At 36.8% G+C, this 19,992-nt stretch overlaps 1 pseudogene; it reads left to right on the top strand.

The window, feature by feature from the left end:
• The window catches only part of LOC102172291, a 148,809-nt pseudogene continuing 131,008 nt past the window's right edge, over positions 2,192-19,992 (top strand).

Genomic DNA, 19,992 nt, shown 5'->3' with positions numbered 1-19,992 from the left:
TAAAAATACCTACTGATGCTCATAAAATATTCACTTTTATTTACCTAAAGGCATTTGTTATGTAACATATTATTATATTTTTTTTAGTCTATAAACAATGTTCGTGGTACCTTTGCTTCAAGCACTGAATAAGTTGGGGGACTATATGTGTATATATATATATATATATATATAATTTATTTATTTAATTGGAGGAAAATTACTTTTCAATACTGGGAATTTTTTTGCCATACATACCCAATATATTTATCAAAAGTGTAAGAAGCTCTTAACATCAAAGGAAAAGATCTGGTTGAGCACTATACTTAGTATTTCAGCATCCAATGCAATCCCCAGAACAGGGACTGTATATGATTTTCAAACTATTAACAATATGGTTAATATACCCATCCATTACATTATCAAATTTCACTTTACAATAACTGATGTTTGCTGCAGAATGTTCCCTTTGCAAATTTTGTTTTGAATGCTAAACTTAATCTTATAATTCTGTGATAATTAATATTTTAATGGACATGGAAATAAAAAGTAAATTTTCTTTCATCTACTTATGTCAGTCCCCAGAATTAATTCTTTAAGTTTATAGGTTTTATAACACCTATCCAAAGTGACCATTTTAAGGACTTCATCAAGAGAAGAAAACTCCAATGCTCAAAGACTTTGGGTATCTTGTACATTACCGAATTACTAAATGAAGTCAGACATTAAACCCAAAGATTTTAATTCAATGGATTGCTCTCTTAGCTATCACCCTATATTTGTTTCATGCAAATATGATTGTATTTATTTGTCAAAGCATATAGATCTATGTCATTTTTATAAGCTATATATTACATATTTTTAATGTAACATATTTTGTTTAAACAGTGAAAATCTTGGAAATAATAAAAATGTTCAATATATAACAATTACAATGTCACAATGAATGTCCTTATACATTTACTGTTAGAAATGGGCAAAGATGTTTCTAGGATAAATTGGCACTTGTAGATTTACTAACAAAAAAGCTGTGTGAATGTAAACTTCGGTAAATAATCCTCAATTGTCCTCTGAGAAAGTTCAATGAAGATATATTATCAGCAGTGATGTTTGAGAATTTACATTTCAGCATATCTGCTTCAACACTAGGTATTACACATCAGCTATTTTTTTAATCTATATTAGTTGGATTCATTTGGAAATGTAGGATAGCTGTAGGTGTCTCAGAAAAACAAACAAACAAAAGACACTGAAACACTGATAATAATTTCATCAATAAGTACCTCTCGACAGCAGGAAAAAAAATGCCTTTCAATGTTTTTTTACTATGACTTTGAAACTGTTAATACTTCAGAATCTTTGAGACTTTCCACTGACATATTTGTCTGTGGTATGTGATTTTTCTCACTGGTAGAAGAGGAAGCAAGAAAATATCACTTAAACACCTCTTTTCAAATAACATAGCATAAAATGGTAACAAATGAAGTTTCCTTTTAGATGCAAGCTGTCCGCCCAGAATATGACCTTTCCTCTGAACTTCTTTCTCATGCTGCCCTAGAGAGAGACATATAAAAGAGCAAGGACTCAGTAGAATCATGGTGAGGACTGGGGGTCGTGTGCACATCTAAGCCAAAAAGACACCAGACAGCCTCTTTACAACAAGAAAATACCAGCTTCCAGACATGCTTTTAGATTGCAAGTATGAAAAAACAATGCTGAGAAACCACACTGATATCAAACTGTCCCATAGCTATTACGCCTTGTGACAAAAGCTTGATATATGTACCTTATGGTCTATATGGATACGGAAGACTGGAAAAGACCAGTATGGGATATTAACTTTGCTTAGGAGGTGGCTTGACTACATGGATTTCTCAAATCATTCACGACTATCTGCTGCATCATATTATATATGTATTTTTTAAAAAGGGGAAAAAGTCTAGTGAAGTGGAATATTACTATCAGCTGCAATTAATGATGCTTTCTTTCTAGTTTAAACATCTTCAAATTTGGAAATAAAATATAGATGCGCTTTAGGGTTGGTTTTTTTTTTTTTTCTGTAGAAAACAATTCTTGGTTGACTGTAATGCTGTAAAACATTTATCAAACCAAGTTACAAATAAAAATGAAGACAGAAGTCTGACTTCTGTACAGTGGCTGTGGGGTAGGACACAGAAAAATCAAAACCAGCCACCTGTTATGGACTGAGACTATGGGAGCAGCAGCCGAAGTGCCCTTTTATCCTGGAGTGACTTTGATGGGTCTTGAAGCTCCCTTTGTCCCTCAGCACTCTAAGTATCAGAATGGAACAATTTCAGGAACTGAAGTGGGGTAAGTAGCAGGGGTCAGAGTCAAGAACAAGAGCCAAAATCAAGCACAAAGGGAAAGTCCTACATTTCTCCACTTCATGAACCCACACTGCTAGTGAGACAAATGGTCGTTAAGTTAGATTTAAAGCAACAGAATCACCTAGGTCTGATGTCTAGCATGGCCTCCTCAGTGTTAACATTCTCATAAAACTGAAATAGGACTGTCAAATATTGTCACATCCCAGCCACTTGGTACAAATAACCTGTCTGCAAAGGTTCCGGTTCCTTTGGTAGCCTTGCCGGCTGCCTTCCTACCTAGCCTGACACAGCCACTATCAGAGGGAGGAGTCAGAAGAGGAAAACGTACAGGCTGAAGAAAAGAAAATACTGATGCTATTTTGCTGTTGTTCAAGTTGTGTTTCTTCAGTCTGGCACGACGTTGAGTGTCTCACTGCAGCAACATGCCCATTCCCTTATTAAAACCCAGCTGCAGCACTTTTGCTTGTGTGTTCACGGGCTAAATTCAGTTCACTTTTTCCTACAAAATCAAGATAAGTTTACCCCACTGAAGATCATGGGGAGTACTTTAAGAGATAATAATACTGCAAAGAGCTAATATTTATTAGGAGCTTCCAAAGTTCCAAGAAATATGCAAAATGCTGAGATGAGTTTTATGATGGTCGCAGTTACTCTGTGAGGCAGATGCCATTATCCTTGTTTTTTAAGTGAAGAAATGAAAGCTCAAGGAGTTGTAAGTGACTGGCTGAATCACAATGAAAGGAAGCATTTAAGCCGGCATGCAAACCCAACTCAATTTTTAATCCCTAAACTCTGACCTTAATCCTAGACAAAATGTTTTATCACCTCAGGTTCCAGGATATTTCCTTGATTGTGTAGATATTATATGTATGTATATATGGTGTATGTATCATTTACAGCATATGTATCATTATACGGTGTTGTGTTGTGTGTGTGTATAGTCTTAACCGACTCTTTGTGACACCATGGACTGTAGGCCTCCAGCCTCCTCTGTCCATGTGATTTCCCAGGCAAGACTGCTGGAGTGGGTTGCCATTTCCTACTCCAGGGGATCTTCCCGACCCATGGATTGAACCTTCCTCTCCTGCATTGGCAGGTGGATTCTTTACCACTGCACCACCTGGGAAGCCCCACTATACGGTAGCTTCATGCTAGTATCTTTTTACTGTCATTGGACTAGAAAAGAAGAAAAAACTACCATGACAGACAGAGATAATCCTTTAAGCATTTTCTCTTTTATAAGGTTTCAAAAATATTGAATGCTTTCCATATTATCACTAATTATATTAAGAGATTTGTGGAAACAATGTAATGGTTTCATGTAGCATTAATGCGCTAATGGATGTGCCAAGCTATTATTGTCATTCAAACTGATAAGGTATTTTGTCTTTAATGGCTTTCAATGTTCAGCTCCTTGAGAATTTTTAGAGTCCATACTACCTAGTGTTTTAATATAAGCTCTTCCTGTTGACTTGACATTTCACAATTAAATGGAAAACACTTTGTGACTAATGTGTTTAAAAAGTCGTTATCAGTATCTTATTGAAAATAATAAGTCAAAATTTTGGAGTGTGTTTACTGACTTGCAGTTGTCAAAGCCAATTAGTATTTAACTAGGGGGTATATCTTGTTCGTGATTTGGAAACACCTTACCTATACAAAGGGTAATGGAGGTAAAAAGTAACAGTCAAGTTTTGCTTTCTATATGAAACAACTATTTCAAAAGTGTTGGAAAAAGAAAAGCATTAGTTTGTGTCTGACATTTGTGTCCAACTCATTGTGACCTCATGGACCAAAGCCTACCAGGCTTCTTTGTCCATGGAATTCTCCAGGCAAAAATACTGGAGTGAGATGCCATTCCTTTCTCCAGGGGATTTTTACAACACAGGGATCAAACCTGGGTCTTTTGCATTGCAAGCAAATGTCTTACCATCTGAGCCACCAGAGAAGCCCATTGGAAGAGGAAAGAGACCAAAGGAAAAAAAAAAAAAAAGAGAGAGAGAGAGACAGAGACAGATAAATTATTACTGAATTGGCTTAATCTGTTCTTATTTTCTAGAATCTAACAACTAATTCTAGAATTACAAGAATGTTGTCATTATAGGCTACTCTCTATCAAAATATGCAAATGGATTTATTTCTCTTGTTTTGACTCTAACAGTCATATTGTAGATTGATAATTATAGACACATTGGTTAAATACAATGTGATATCAATCATAATAATTAAACAAATATGTTTCTCTGTGTGTGTTCAAGAAAGAATCATCTCTATTTCTGAAGGAAATATTTGTACCTGAGCTTGTTCTAAAGAAAGCCAAAATTTCTTTAAAAATCTCATAACAACCAACTATAGTACTATCCTAGAATACTGATAAAGAACTTGGAATACATTTGGGTAAACTAAATAATTTGATACTCATAAAATTTTCAAACTTGAGAATTAAACCTGTTGGAAAAAGCCTTCTTAAACTATGTACATGAATAAGACTCTACTGTGTAGATTCTCTACACAGGGAACTCTGCTCCATGCTCCATAGTGAACTAAATGGGAAGGAAATTAAAAAAAGAGGGTATATGTGTACATATGTGTACAGCTGATTCACTCTGCTGTACAGCAGAAACCAATACAACATTGTAAAGCAATGATGCTCCAATAAAAATTAATAAAATTTTTAAAAATGTATAACTTACAGGTAAAACAATTCTCTAGTTTAGTTACTTCCAATAATTTTCTTATGGGTGCACAAGTTCAGAAAATACTATGGTCTAAATATTTAATAAAACACAAGAGCATTAATACTTTAAGACATAACACTTTTTTGAAGAGCAATGAAATAATTTTCCTCAAAGTGTGGCAAATGTTCAAATTAATTTTATCATGATCAGAGATGCTTAAAACACTCTCCATGCACATTAAAAGTACTCACCTCTTCTTGTTTTGCCTATTTAGATCTATATTCAATTTTGACTATCTTGATATCATTTCTAACAATTTAAGCTTAATGAGTCATTTCCAATGAGTCAACTCTTCGCATGAGGTGGCCAAAGTACTGGAGTTTCAGCTTTAGCATCATTCCTTTCAAAGAAATCCCTGGGAGGGATTGGGGGAAGGAGGAGAAGGGGACGACCGAGGATGAGATGGCTGGATGGCATCACGGACTCGATGGACGTGAGTCTGAGTGAACTCCGGGAGATAGTGATGGACAGGGAGGCCTGGCATGCTGCGATTCATGGGGTCGCAAAAAGTCGGACACGACTGAGCGAGTGAACTGAACTGAACTGAACTGAACTGAGCTGAAGCTTAATGAAAATATTTCAAGAAATGACACTGTATCCAAATTAAATTTTCTAGAGAAATATCCAGTATTATCTTGGATTCAATAGGTTTATGAATTGCAATAATGGGCAATAAATGTGTCTGATACATCAAATACAGTGTGCAGACACAGTCTCTGGAAAGTTTGCCCAAAGTAGCACAGCACCAGATATCAAGTCCAGGGAAGACACATAACTTCTGTGTCTGCATCTAATAAAGACCAATACTGGGCAAGGGCTTTATCATATCTAGACCAATGTAGACATTAGGTGGCTAGATCAGGTATGTGGTCTTACAACCCGGAGTTCTTCAACACAGAGTGAGAAGTAATTCCTCAAGGACTGACTGTGAGTGACACTTCATTAGGTGCTAAGAACACAGAGATAAATATCTAAAGATATGATTTTAGAGATCTTAACATCTGACTGAAGAAAACAAGAAAATCAACAATCTATAAACATCATGGTCACCACACTATTAGCGAAATAAGAGTAAGGGATTCATCATGAGCTAGGAATATAAAAAGGAAAGCTGGAGTTAGAGTTGGAAAGCTGAATCCTTTTGGCGTCAATAGGATGATGAGGGGAGGGGCTATTCATTAGGCAGTAGAACAAGTGAAGCGTTGCAGTCGCTTATGAAGATGCTCCGCCTTATAGAAAGAAATGGGGCTACGCTGGATTCTCCCCACGCTCCACACTCTAAATTCCTGGCTGGACCTCTATCGTACAGGGAAAAAAAAAAAAAAAGGAAGCCAGGTAGTAAGGGAGACTAGGAAATGTAGATTTCAGGATGCTTCCCTCCACCCAGGACAGAAAAATACGAGGAAGGTATGAGAAAAGGAGAAAAAAAATGACTTTGACTAGTGCAGATAAATTACTTAAAATCTCTCAGTTCTGCTAAAAGTTGTCCAATGGCTTCCCATGGCATTTAAATTGACATATGAAACCCTCCTTACCACCCCCCCCCCCACACACAGTCTATTTATTCCATTTCTCATAGATTTCCCCAGCATCTTCCAAGTCGCATCTGGTAATCCCAGTGAGATTTTATTTTCTTTCTTTTGTCAGATGCTTCCTGTCCAAGACCTACTCTTCTTGCTTCTTGGAATGAGTTCCTGGCTCTGCTTGGTTGGTTCCATATTGCAGTGTACATTTCCGTTTAAATACTCTCTCCTAGTAGAGTTCTTGGTCATTCCGTAGAGTTCTTCCTGGACCACCGGTCAAGAGCAGTCCCCTATCCACTTTCACAATAACCTCAATGTGTTTCTATTCTTTGCAAAGCTCTTTTATTGTTTAATATCAAACACTGAATTCTGAAGCAGTATTTTAAAATTTAAAGACAAGAATGTTTGCCTGTTCCTATAGAATATAAATTCCATGTGAACAGGGACTTTACTTCATTATTTCATACCTAAAGAATGCCTCTCACACAGTTGCTCCTAAAAGTATATTTTTTTAATAACTTGGGTGAATCAGTGCGGCTAGTGAGAAATATCAGCTATGCTTTGTATAGGAAGAAATTGATGTTCAGAAAGGTTAAATACAATGAGATATGTGAATTTGCATAGTAAATGCTTTATTTTTTAATTTTTAAAATTGAAATATAATTGATGTACAATATTGTTTGTTTCAGATGTACGACATAGAGATTTGACATATTTATACCTTATGAAATGATCACCAGCTCAGTAACTATCTGTATTGTACATGTATCTTAACTGCAGAATCTAAAATAAGAAACTATGCAATCAGAGGAAATTTTCTTTCTTCTTTATGCTAAATAAAAAGAGAAAGATAGACTTATCTGTATAAATCTGTCTTACTTTCCAGAATGATAGTGGAAGATAATATTTCTAAGGATTTGAATAATTCCTCAATAAAATATATTTTACCCTAAAATATATTTTATAGCAATACTTTAGAGGACAATCTCCTTATTTAATTATATAGATATTATTAAAATTTTGATTAGTTTTATTATTAAGATTTACCAGTATCATTGTGATTTATTAATGATAGGAATTTATTTCTTTAGGTTGGGCGATTTATTGTAATGTATGCAAAGCATGATATATGGTTTCCTTTTAATGTTTATCATCTATCGGATCAGATAAGGTCTTGTAACCTGAATAGAAAGTCCCAATATCCTTTCATATTTTCACTTTTTATCTTTGACATTTCTTCTTTCACTACTCACAATGGTTTCCAAGAACAGGTGTATTTTAGTTTGATTCTCAATGAAAGTACGTATTTCTTTTATTTTAGAAGTAATGCTGAGTAATATTCCATTGTATACATATACCACATCTTCAACAGGGAGGGGATACGTGTATACGTAAAGCAGATTCACTTCATTTTACAGCAGAGAATAACACAACATTGTAAAGCAATTATAATATAATAAAAAATAAAAATAATGTACTGTACTTCCATACTATGAAAATATGAATAACACAATAGAACACTTTTAAAAAAAATTAGCACAGATCAACTGGCCTTCTAAATTATTTGTCCAATAGAATGCGGTCAAAGTGATATTGTGTTAATTCTGGGTTTAATTCATATGAGTTGGAGGCTTCTGATTTTGCTCTTTTAGAAGCCAGCTACCATGTGAAGAAACTCAAGCTAGTTTACTGAATGATGAGAGGGTATGTAGAGAATGAATGAGAAAGGTCTCATGGATAAAGGTCATAATTCACTATCTGGCTACCAGCAGCAATGTCTCAGACATGTGAGTGGGCCATCTTGGATATTACAGTTTTGGCCAAAATCACAGTTGAATGATGCCACTTAAGTGACCTCCTCACCCCAAGTGGAGAGCAAATGGAACAGAACTGCCTAGTTGAGTTCAGTCAACATACAGAATTATTGCATCATTGTTTTAAGTCATCAGAGGTGATTTATTATGAAGCAATGCAAAGTTGAGAGGTTGGCTCTGTTTATACTCTCAGGATGCAGCTGGCTCAGACACAAGATGGGGATAAAAATAGAAGCAGAGGTATTTCATATATAGAAGCCAAACCTCTGCCAGTCTTTTTCATTAGAACTCCCTTTTTTCACAGGGAATAATTTCTCAGACTTTATATAATGTAGCAAATAGTCACCAAAATTCACTTTGGCAGTTCAACTAAAATAATGCATGATGTCATCTTCTTTTTTTCAAAATATACACTTTATTAAGTAGGCTTTATATGACATCTGCATTATGAAAATTAAATGATAAAATCTGAGTGACCTTTATTATTTTCCATGGGGCTGCTCTCATCATCTTATCTCAGTTTTTGAAAAGGTCATCACCAGTTGTACTTGGGGATCCATTAATAATGTATTAATATTTGCTTTGTAGGCCAAGGAATTATCCACACATTCAAACACATAAACATTATAAGATTGAATTTACAACTATGTGAAGCAACTTGTGTGGGATGTGTGTGGCATTTTTATATAGGTTTATTGCTTCTCTGATGGTTCAGTGGTACAAAATTTGCCTGAAATGCAGGAGACCACCTGCAGTGCAGGATTCGTGCATATAATCTCTGGGTCAGAAAGATCCCCTGAAGAAAGAAATGGCAATCCACTCCAGTATTCTTGCCTGGAGAATTCCAGGGACAGAGGAGCCTGGTGGGCCATAGTCCATAGGGTTGCAAAGAGTCAGACATGACTGAAGTGACTAAACCACCACTACCACCATTACCTGGCAGTAATTACAGGAGATGAACAATATGGGTACAAAGTGCTACCTCTTTGTAAGCAGAAGCCATGTTACATAATAGAATGATAGGGAAGTCTGTGGGTAAAAGTCCAGACAGCCTGGATTCCAGTGTAAGTTCTAACATGATTGTATGATTGTATCCTGGCTTCTTTGTTTAATTTCCTTATCTACGAAAGGGGTGAAAGCTCCTTTCCAGACCTAACAGTAGTATGGCTGTGAAAGTCAATCGCAGCACTATTCAAAATGTTTGTGAACTGAAAAGTTCTTTACTTCAAAACTTGCTCCAAAATATTAATAATAAATGTTCTCTGTTCAACTGGGGTTATCCCATTACTCTTTTGTCTTTTTTCAGAGAAACTGTATGTGGTGTCAGGGCAAGTAGTGGTGATGTTGGGCAAACCTGGAATTGAACTGGAGCCTCACCAATTACTAGTTGATCCCAAGCTGAACTTGGGTTGTCACTCTTCCACTCTGAGTCTCAATTTCCTCAAATTAACTACAGTATAATCTTAAGGGTGTGATGGGACTACAATGTCACACATGATACAGGTTATCCTCCGCTTCCCCTGAATACTCATATACCTTCTCTGTCTCAAGTCCCAGCTAGATGATCTCTATGAACAGCACAGTCTGGATTCCCTGTGCTTCCCAGCTTCTTGATGCGTTGAGCTAGTGAAAACCACTTACAGGAGATTGTATAATAGAATAGGAGGGAAAGGTGGTCTGATTTTTTATGCTCGCATTGTCTGAGTCCTTCCAAGGCTAAGATTCCGGATGGGAGCTCCCCCTGTGCTGATCAGTCTCTCACTGGCCTCCAATAACTATAATCTCTTGGTTTGCTTCTTCAATCTTTGGTGTATAAAAGATTTCTTATGTTAGTCCCACCCCTTCTTGGTTCCTTTCACTCTCTACAGTTCCTTAATTTTGGAAACAGTTTCTTTATAAACCCTTTTGAGCATCCCATCTGTTTTCCTGATAAGACTTTGATGTTTTTTAAGGTTCCTATTAATATAATTATTTATTAGAGTATACTTGCTTTACAATGTTGTGCTAGTTTCTGCTGTACAACAAAGTGAATCAGCTATATGTGCACACATACCCTCTTCCTCTTTAGCTTCCCTCCCACTCATCCCCCATTCCACCCCTTAGGACATGGCAGAGCACCGAGTTGAGCGCCCTGTGCTGTATAGCAGCTTCCCAACAGCGATCCAGTTTACACACAATGTGTCAGTCACATGTTAACGTTTAAAAGCTGTTAACATATTTTATCACAATAACTGCAGTACTTTGGATGAAAAAGTCTGACCTTTATGAACCCACCCTTTTATTTCCTTCCTTTCTAACTGTAATATTGTTAACTTTGGGGGGGACATCAATTATCTGTAATCATTAGGAAAAGGAAAAAGAGACACAAATTTGTGGAATACAATTGAGTAAGGAAGAAAAGTCAAGGAAGAATGTTTGTCTTCAAGGAACCAGTCAGAGATATTGATATCCAGATATCTTAGGTGATGGTTGTGAATGATTTGTGAATTTAAAAAATATATATATATTTTTGCACTCAGTCGTGTCTGACCAATAGGCACTCCACGGGCTAACGTAGTCTGTCTAAATCCTCCATCCATAGGGTATACCAGGTAAGAACACTGGGGTGGGCTGCCATTTCCTACTCCAGGGGACATTCCTGACTCATGGATCAAACCCACATCTCTTGCACCTCCTGCATTGCAGGTGGATTCTTTACCACTGTGCCACCTGGGAAGCTGATTTGTGAACATGTATGACTAAATGAATATGCACTATTAGAATAGCTTGACCCAGAACCCAAGTTTCCATGTTATCCATGCCCCTCTTCGATGGGGGCTCTGAACAGAGACATATCAGGAGTTAGACTTTTCCTACTCATACACTGATCCAGTGTGCATGACTGCTGAGGTTTAACTATCAGTTTTTGGTTCTATGATCACATTAAAATGCCTCACAGTTCTTTGAGTCTTTTAAAAATCCCCCTAAATTGCTCCAAAGGTTTATCAAAGCTAATATAGAACTAACACCCAGAAAAGATGTCCTTTTCTTTGAAGGGGACTGAAATGCAAAAGTAAGAAGTCAAAAAACACCTGGAATCACAGGCAAATTTGGTCTTGGAGTACAGAAAGAAGCAGGGCAGAGGCTAATAGAGTTCTGCCAGGAGAATGTACTGGTCATAGCAAACACCCTATTCCAACAACACAAGAGAAGACTCCACATGGACATCACCAGAGGGTCAACATTGAAATCAGACTGATTATATTCTTTGCAGCCAAAGATGGAAAAGCTCTATACAGTCAGCAAAAACAAGACTGGGAGCTGACTGTGGCTCAGATCATGAACTCCTTATTGCCAAATTCAGACTTAAATTGAAGAAAGTGGGGAAAACCAGTAGATCATTCAGGTATGACCTAAATCAAATCCCTTATCACTATACAGTAGAAGTGAGAAATAGATTTAAAGGACTAGATCTGATAGACAGAGTGCCTGATGAACTATGGAGTGAGGTTTGTGACACTGTACAGGAGACAGGAATAAAGACCATTCCCCAAAAAAAGAAATACCAAAAGCAAAATGGCTGTCTGAGGAGGCCTTACAAAGAGCTGTGAAAAGAGAAGAGGAACACAAAGGAGAAAAGGAAAGATATAGGCATCTAAATGCAGAGTTCCAAAGAATAGCAAGAAGAGATAAGAAAGCCTTCTTCAGCAATCAATGCAAAGAAATAGAGGAAAAGAACAGAATGGGAAAGACTAGAGATCTCTTCAAGAAAATTAGAGATACCAAGGGAATATTTCATGCAAAGATGGGCTCTTTGCATGGACAAAGATGGTATAGACCTTACAGAAGCAGAAGATATTAAGAAGAGGTGGCAAAAATACACAGAAGAACTGTACAAAAAAGATCTTCATGACCCAGATAATCATGATGGGGTGATCACTCACACTCACCTAGAGCCAGACATCCTGGAATGTGAAGTCAAGTGGGCCTTAGGAAGCATCACGACAAACAAAGCTAGTGGAAGTGATGGAATTCCAGTTGAGCTATTTCAAATCCTGAAAGATGATGCTGTGAAAGTGCTGCCCTCAATGTGCCAGCAAAATTGGAAAACTCAGCAGTGGCCACAGGACAGGAAAAGGTCAGTTTTCATTCCAGTCCCAAAGAAAGGCAATGCCAAAGAATGCTCAAACTACCACACAATTGCACTCATTTCACATGCTAGTAAAGTAATGCTCAAAATTCTCCACACCAGGCTTCAGCAATATGTGAACCGTGAACTCGCTGATGTTTAAGCTGGTTTTAGAAAAGGCAAAGGAACCAGAGATCAAATTGCCAACATCTGCTGGATCATCAAAAAAGGCAAGAGAGTTCCAGAAAAACATAGATATCTACTTTATTGACTATGCCAAAGCCTTTGACTGTTGGGTCACAATAAACTGTGGAAAATTCTGAAAGAGATGGAAGTACTAGACCACCTGACCTGCCTCTTGAGAAACCTGAATGCAGGTCAGAAAGCAACAGTTAGAACTGGACATGAAACAACAGACTGGTTCCAAAGAAGAAAAGGAGTGTGTCAAGGCTGTATATCGTCTCCTTGCTTCTTTAACTTATATGCAGAGTACATCATGATCAACACCGGGCTGGAGGAGGCACAAGCTGGAATCAAGATTGCTGGGAGAAATATCGATAACCTCAGATATGCAGATGACACCACCCTTATGGCAGAAAGTGAAAAACAACTAAAGAGCCTCTTGATGAAATTGAAAGAGGAGAGTGAAAAAGTTGCCTTAAAGCTCAACATTTAGAAAACTAAGATCATGGCATCCGATCCCACCACTTCTTGGCAAATATAGGGGGAAACAGTGGAAACAGTTACTGACTTTAGTTTTTAGGGTTGCAAAATCACTGCATTTGGTGATTGCAGCCATGAAATTAAAAGACACTTACTCCTTGGAAGGAAAGTTATGACCAACTTAGACAGCATATTAAAAAGCAGAGACATTACTTTGTCAACAAAGGTCCATGTAGTCAAGGTTATGGTTTTTCCAGTGGTCATGTATGGATGTGAGAGTTGGACTGTAAAGAAAGCTGAGTGTCGAAGAATTGATGTTTTTGAACTGTGGTGTTGGAGAAGACTCTTGTGAGTCCTTTGGACTGCAAGGAGATCCAACTAGTCCATCCTAAAGGAGACAGTCCTGAATATTCATTGGAAGGACTGATGCTAAAGCTGAAACTCCGATACTTTGGCCACCTGATGCAAAGAGCTGATTCATTGGAAAAGACTCTGACGCTGGGAAAGATTGAAAGCAGGAGGAGAAGGGGACAACAGAGGATGAGATAGTTAGATGGCATCACCGACTCAATGGACATGGGTTTGAATGAACTCCTGGAGTTGGTGAGGGACAGGGAGGCCTGGCGTGCTGCAGTGCATGGGGTCTCAAAGAGTCAGACACGACTGAGCGACTGAACTGAACTGAATCTTCATATTCTTCCCGTTCACCAAGTGAAAACAGAAATTTATGTGACAGATAGTAACACAGAAAAATACATGTAATAATTTAACTAGCAAGCTTATTAGATAGACACATGACATAGATAGGGAGGTAGCCAGGTAAGATTATATAGTAAGATGGTATGTTTTTTGTATGAATATCTTTTAAATTATTTCAGTTCAAATGTCTTTCCATCACAATCTTATTAAGAAAGAAACAAACCTCCTATCTCTGTTCAGAAATTTTCCACGCCAATATACTGCTGTTGCCATGGGGTCATTCAGACACTGTTTTCTTTAAGGGATATAATTTCCAGAAGGTAGTATCTCTACCCTCAGCACCCAATCTTTTCCAAAATGTCCATTAAATATCATCCAAAATACTTTATTTTGACCAACCCATATCTTGGCTCCTTTCTTTTTGTTTCCATCTGAGATGGAGCAGACATCTTGTTTACCAGAGACCACAGGAAAGTGAATTCACTTATTGATTGACATTATCAAGCAGTCAGACAGACACTGTAGCAGGTAAGATTGCTTTTTTTGTGTTGTTGTCTGCCAAACTTTAACAGAGAAAGTGATGTGCTTCTGCCAGGCAAGGCTACTATAGAAGCAGGTAATGGGTCTTAAAAATGTTGCAAACGTTGATGGTGTTAGATCAATAATATTACTACCACAGGTAAAATTCTATTACATATATTATTAAGACATTGCTCAAAATGGAGTGACTCAAAGGACTTGGAGAATGTGTGAGTAATTGCTGCACCATTGATATTATGAAATGCTAATGGAAGTTTCGTCATACAACATGCTGTGTATATTCTTTCCCCAAGATTTTACAAATAGCAGTTTTGCAATAATGCATGATACAGACCCCCAATTGCTCCATCACATCTCATTTTCTTCCTAAACATCCTGCTGCTGCTAATTTGCTTCAGTCATGTCTGACTCCGTGCAACCCACAGACGGCATAGATGGCAGCCTACTAGGCTCCCTTGTCCCTGGGATTCTCCAGGCAACAACACTGGAGTGGGTTGCCATTTCCTTCTCCAGTGCATTAAAGTGAGACATGAGCCAATTCAGAATGCAGAAGATTAGAGTCTTTCTCTACTCATTCATTCAATTTCCCCAAAATCTCTCATGAAGTAAAAGGGAAAATAGTACAGTATAACTAATTATGTTTAATTTTTCTAAATATTTAATGAATTGTCTAAATAAAACTGGCCTTAATACTGTCATCTGAGTAGAGTATATCAAATGCTAACTCCAGAGAGCATTAAAATTTTTTTTTTCTATTTACTAGTTAGTCCCAAAGATAAGTGATTATGCTTAATCTTTAACATAATCTTTATTTATTTGCTAGCTGGTCCCAAAGATAAGTGATTTTGTTCTTTCAATGAAGTCACGAAAACATGAGCTAGAGCTAAATTGCTTCAATGTGTTAAAAGAGTTTTACCCAAATGCTATTTTTTTTGATTAACTTGGTCCTTATATGTTTTATACAGATAATATGTACACATGGATGATAAAAAAATTAAATAGATGAATGGAGAGCTGGACAGATATGTGAAGATCTTTGATTCAAACTGTGTAGCTCTCTTTCCCCAAAGTTTTACACAGTTGCTTACTTTTCTCCACTGATTTAAATATGTACCATTAGAATTATTTTAGTTAAAATTCTGCCTGTTGAAGGAAAAAGTAAAGATAAAAAAAGAAGACAGAAGAGAAGAAAAAGTGGAAGGATGAATGGAAGAATGAAGGTGCAAAGAGAACGAAAGAAAAGAAAAAGGAAAAAATGAAAGAAGGAAGTCAGATAACCATTTACATAAGGGGGGAAATGCCTTAGCCAAAATGTGCAAACAAAGGCCAGATATGGGTGAGATCATGTTATAGGCTTTCAGGAAGACTCTTTCCCCATAACTTATACTCAATTCTATTTCTAGCTCAAACAACTTGAGCACTGTATTCCCGGTATCAATTTTAGCTCTTGCAAAATACAGCTGTCTAATTGCTAACTGAGAGGGGAAAATATATTTTTTCTTCAAATTTCTGATGATCTCCATTGGTTTCTAATCCTGTCACATCTTTACTTAAAAAGTGCACCCCTTTTGTCTTTCTTAATAACTGGATGTGTTTGTTATTGGAATAGATTTCTATTATTTGAGTATTCTAAATTATGGCGCTTATAAGAGTATACTGCTGGTGGGTGGAAACGGGAACTGATTTTTCAACTTTTCAGAACATTCATTCTATAAAATATCAAGGCAGATGTATGTCTGTTCTGACTACAAGTCAGACAAGCACAGGAAGAGACAGATTACTCTATAGGAAAGGCAGCAGTGAACTCCAGAGCTTCAACAGGGGCGTTTTCAGAACTTAGCTTTCAGTACCGATGGGCTGACCCATACACACGCCAACCCTGCGTACCCCCTGATAGTAAACCCAGTTTAACCAAAGAGATCCCCAGCCCAAAGCAGCGGAAACAAATAGTTTCAGGTGCAAACAGGTAAGACAGAGTAACCAAATTTTAGGAGGGGAGAGTAACAATAGGTGTATAAAGCTAGACAGGTAGAGATGGTCAATTAATCTGTATGTTAAAGTAGGCTGTCAGGACAGCTGGCCAACTGAAATGATGTGGGCTGCATGATATCACATATATTTATATAGCTTTTGTGATCACTGAAATAGATCATCCCTGGGGGCATTTAAAGATACAAATGGGGATCAGATGTCTCAAATGACATGTCTGTTTGTATTTGTATTTGTCTTCATTTTTATACATGTCACCTTAGTTCATATCAAATTCCTTCTGGAAATAAAAAATATGTAATCAAAATGAGAATAAAATTATAGAGCTTAGTCATTATCAAAGTGAGGAGGATTCATATACTAAAGAGGGTTGACTAAGAAACGTGGCCTGGATTTAGCAGATATTACCTTAAAGCTACTGGCCAGTGATAACAAAAGGGAAATGTGATGATACACAGGGCTTTTGTCATGAAATAACAGAAATAGATGAGGACACATTTGTAAAATTTGAATTATATTAAAAAATTGATTCAAGGGTGAAAGCACATAAATTGATAATTAATAATAATCATTTTAATAATTAAAATAATGATTTTTATGGTCTAGGGACCTTGTGTGGGTTATTTCATTTAATTCTCAAATAAGGTCTGTGACACAGATTTGAATGATATCCCCATTTTTAAAGGTGAAATGAAGCACTTAAAGTCTCTTTCTGTCTGAGTGTGCAGAGCAAGCATGGCTGGCACCAAAGCTGAAGGACTTTACAATGCACTCTATAAGTTCAAATTTCAAAATGCCCATCTTCAAATACTGGAGATTAACCAATCCAACAAATAGATGCAATTTATGGATTGGTTCAAAGACCAAGAATTACTTGTCTTTGTTTTTTAAAACAACACAAAGTTTTTAAAAAAACAATGGTGGTTTTATATCTTAGAAACAACATTATTTGCATGATCCAACTTTAACATATATTTATAAATTAATACACATAGCTTATTTCTGGAAGGAACTTCAGAATAGTATCTGGAGAATGGAGAATGAACATTGCCTCTTCTCTGAACTCCACAAGGGGCCATTTTGGAACCAATAATGTATCTCAGCCTTGGTAATTATTAAGTGTGTCCAGGGGCAATTGCCATTTCACACAATTGCTCTCTTTAAACTAACTTCTAAAGGCTGTTAGTCTCATTACCTTAATTATTTTTGCAATTGATTCCCAAATTTTACTATTAGGTAATTTAATTAATGATTTCATTGGTAACCCCATGTTGTTAAAGCATGTTTCAGTTTGGGTAAACAAATTCTGGATTTAAAATTTTTCCTTAATAATTATGAAATTTGTACCCAGAGCACAAGAATGACCCCTGAGGAATTTTTCTCTTATTGTAAAGTAGATAGCATTAAAAGAACTCTGAGCATTGATCAAGTGGAACAGTTCTCCAGTGATTAAAGCATCAATGAAGATAATTCTCTACCCGCCTCTGATGGGTAAAAACAAGAGCAAAGATAATTACAGTCTAAGAGTGATCCTAACCATTAATCAGCTGCCTCTTCTAAGCAGGTTTATATCTGGGAGGAGGGGACTGACAGCTATTGTTTCTTATTAAAGCATGTATCTGACTGGGTTGCTCCCTTGCTGAAACCCTGTGAATGATGTGCCATTGCACCAAAGATGAAGTTGAAAATGCTTAGTTTCCTTAGAAGACTCTGCCTAGTAGTCCCTGCCTATCTCTCTACACTAATGCTCTCTCTGTGCTTCCTTGCTATAGATTCACTGGGCTCTTCATTCACAGGACTACTCCTTCCCTCCTTCCTGTCATAGAGCATCTGTTCTCAACAATAATGTTGCCTGTGCATGGAAATCCCTGTCCTCCAGCTTCCACTGAGCCACTTTATCATTTCAAAGTGAAATCACCCTTGACCATTCACATGGTGCCAGATTTCTTTATTACTAACATCTGAGAGTTATGCATACCTTATTCTTAGCAATTAGAATTATAACATTACATTTATGTGTGACTATGTAATTAAAGCATGTTTTCTCCATTAAACAGTGAGCCATGAGAGTCAAGATCATGTCTGTTTCTACTCAGCAATAATCATAAAACATAGCATATTGTGATTACTCAAAAGATTCACGGAAATGAATGAATGCATAGCAAGCTTTTGGATATTCCAAGAATAGTATTATAGTACAGTGAATATAGTCTGGTTGAGTGGAAGGTTAATATAACATGTGTTTTAAAGAAAGAAACAATTGTGTTCAAACGATGCCTCTTCAATTTGACAAATGTCTCATTTATAGAGTGGGCATATTACCAAATGGGACAATTCTGAGGATTAAATGAGTCAATTCTGTCATTGTGGCCAACCAAATTTAACTTGATTCATGGAGTGTTGTGAAACAAGTATTTTATTGATTGATTCTTTCAATAAATTTTTATTGAACATATATGATACACATAGCTAGCTTTGTACTATGGGTTTTAAAGTGAAACTCTTTAAGACTGCTCCCTGACTTCACAAGATTTTCTGACCCTACACTAGTTGTAATGCCACTGTAGCTACCAACAGACTATAAGAAATGCACATGAGCCAACTTGAGATCATGTAAAATGGTAATACTTTACATTCATATGCATGATGAAGTACTGCCTGTTATACCTTTACTGTGTGATGATATTATTGTCATATGTTAATTTTTGACATCCTGGGCTCTTTAATTGAGTTGCGATCCACAAATCTAGTGTGCTAGTATGACCCCACTGTTTTATATCTGAATTGCTCTTATTAGAAATTTACTCAGCAAACGCAGTGTTTTCTTGTTTGTTTTTGCTTTTAGTTTCCCTTGATTGAATGACTGCCCCTTGAGTCAGTGACTATTCACTAAAGATAGTGGGGAAATGATGAGTGCTGTGAATCATTACCAACAGGTTACTAAGTGACCCAGAGTTCAAGTGCAAAAATAGCAAACTACACAACACTGGTGAAAGTTCAGGCTGGATTCTGAGCTGGTTGATCTGCTTATAGGATGTTCTGAGTAGGAGAAGAGGGAGAATCTCTGTGGCGACAAGGTCTGAGATTCTGCATCCCATTTTACAAATAGGGTTTGGTACTGTGAAAAGGGACTGATTTTACAATTAATTTCTCATTTTATTTTTTTGAATAGAAAATTATTTTGCACATGTATCCTAAACTATATTTTGAGGTACACTATGATATTTTTCATATCGATAGTCAGACAAAGTATAAAGTGATATCCAAGGCTTTGAAAATGGCATTTAAGATGAAATCAAGAAAGGGAAATAGGGATTTCTCTGATGGTCCAGTGGTTAAGCATCTGCCCTGCAATGCAGGGAATGCCCGTTCAATCCTTGATCTGGGAAGTGAGATCCCACATGCCATGGGCAACTAAGCCGGCATGTCACAATGGAGATCCCACGTGCTGCAACTAAAACCTGATATAGCCAAGTAAATAATATTTTTAAAAAATAGGAAGGGAAATAGTAGTTACTCAATTAACTATAACCAGACACTTAACTGCGGGTAGAATCTCCAATGATCCCAACTACTATTAGACTGGCAAAC

This window comes from Capra hircus, chromosome 18, assembly GCF_001704415.2.
Source record: "Capra hircus breed San Clemente chromosome 18, ASM170441v1, whole genome shotgun sequence".
NCBI classification, from domain to species: domain Eukaryota; kingdom Metazoa; phylum Chordata; class Mammalia; order Artiodactyla; family Bovidae; genus Capra; species Capra hircus.
Note: the sequence above shows the minus strand (reverse complement) of the source record. Positions and strands in the feature narration are given on the sequence as shown.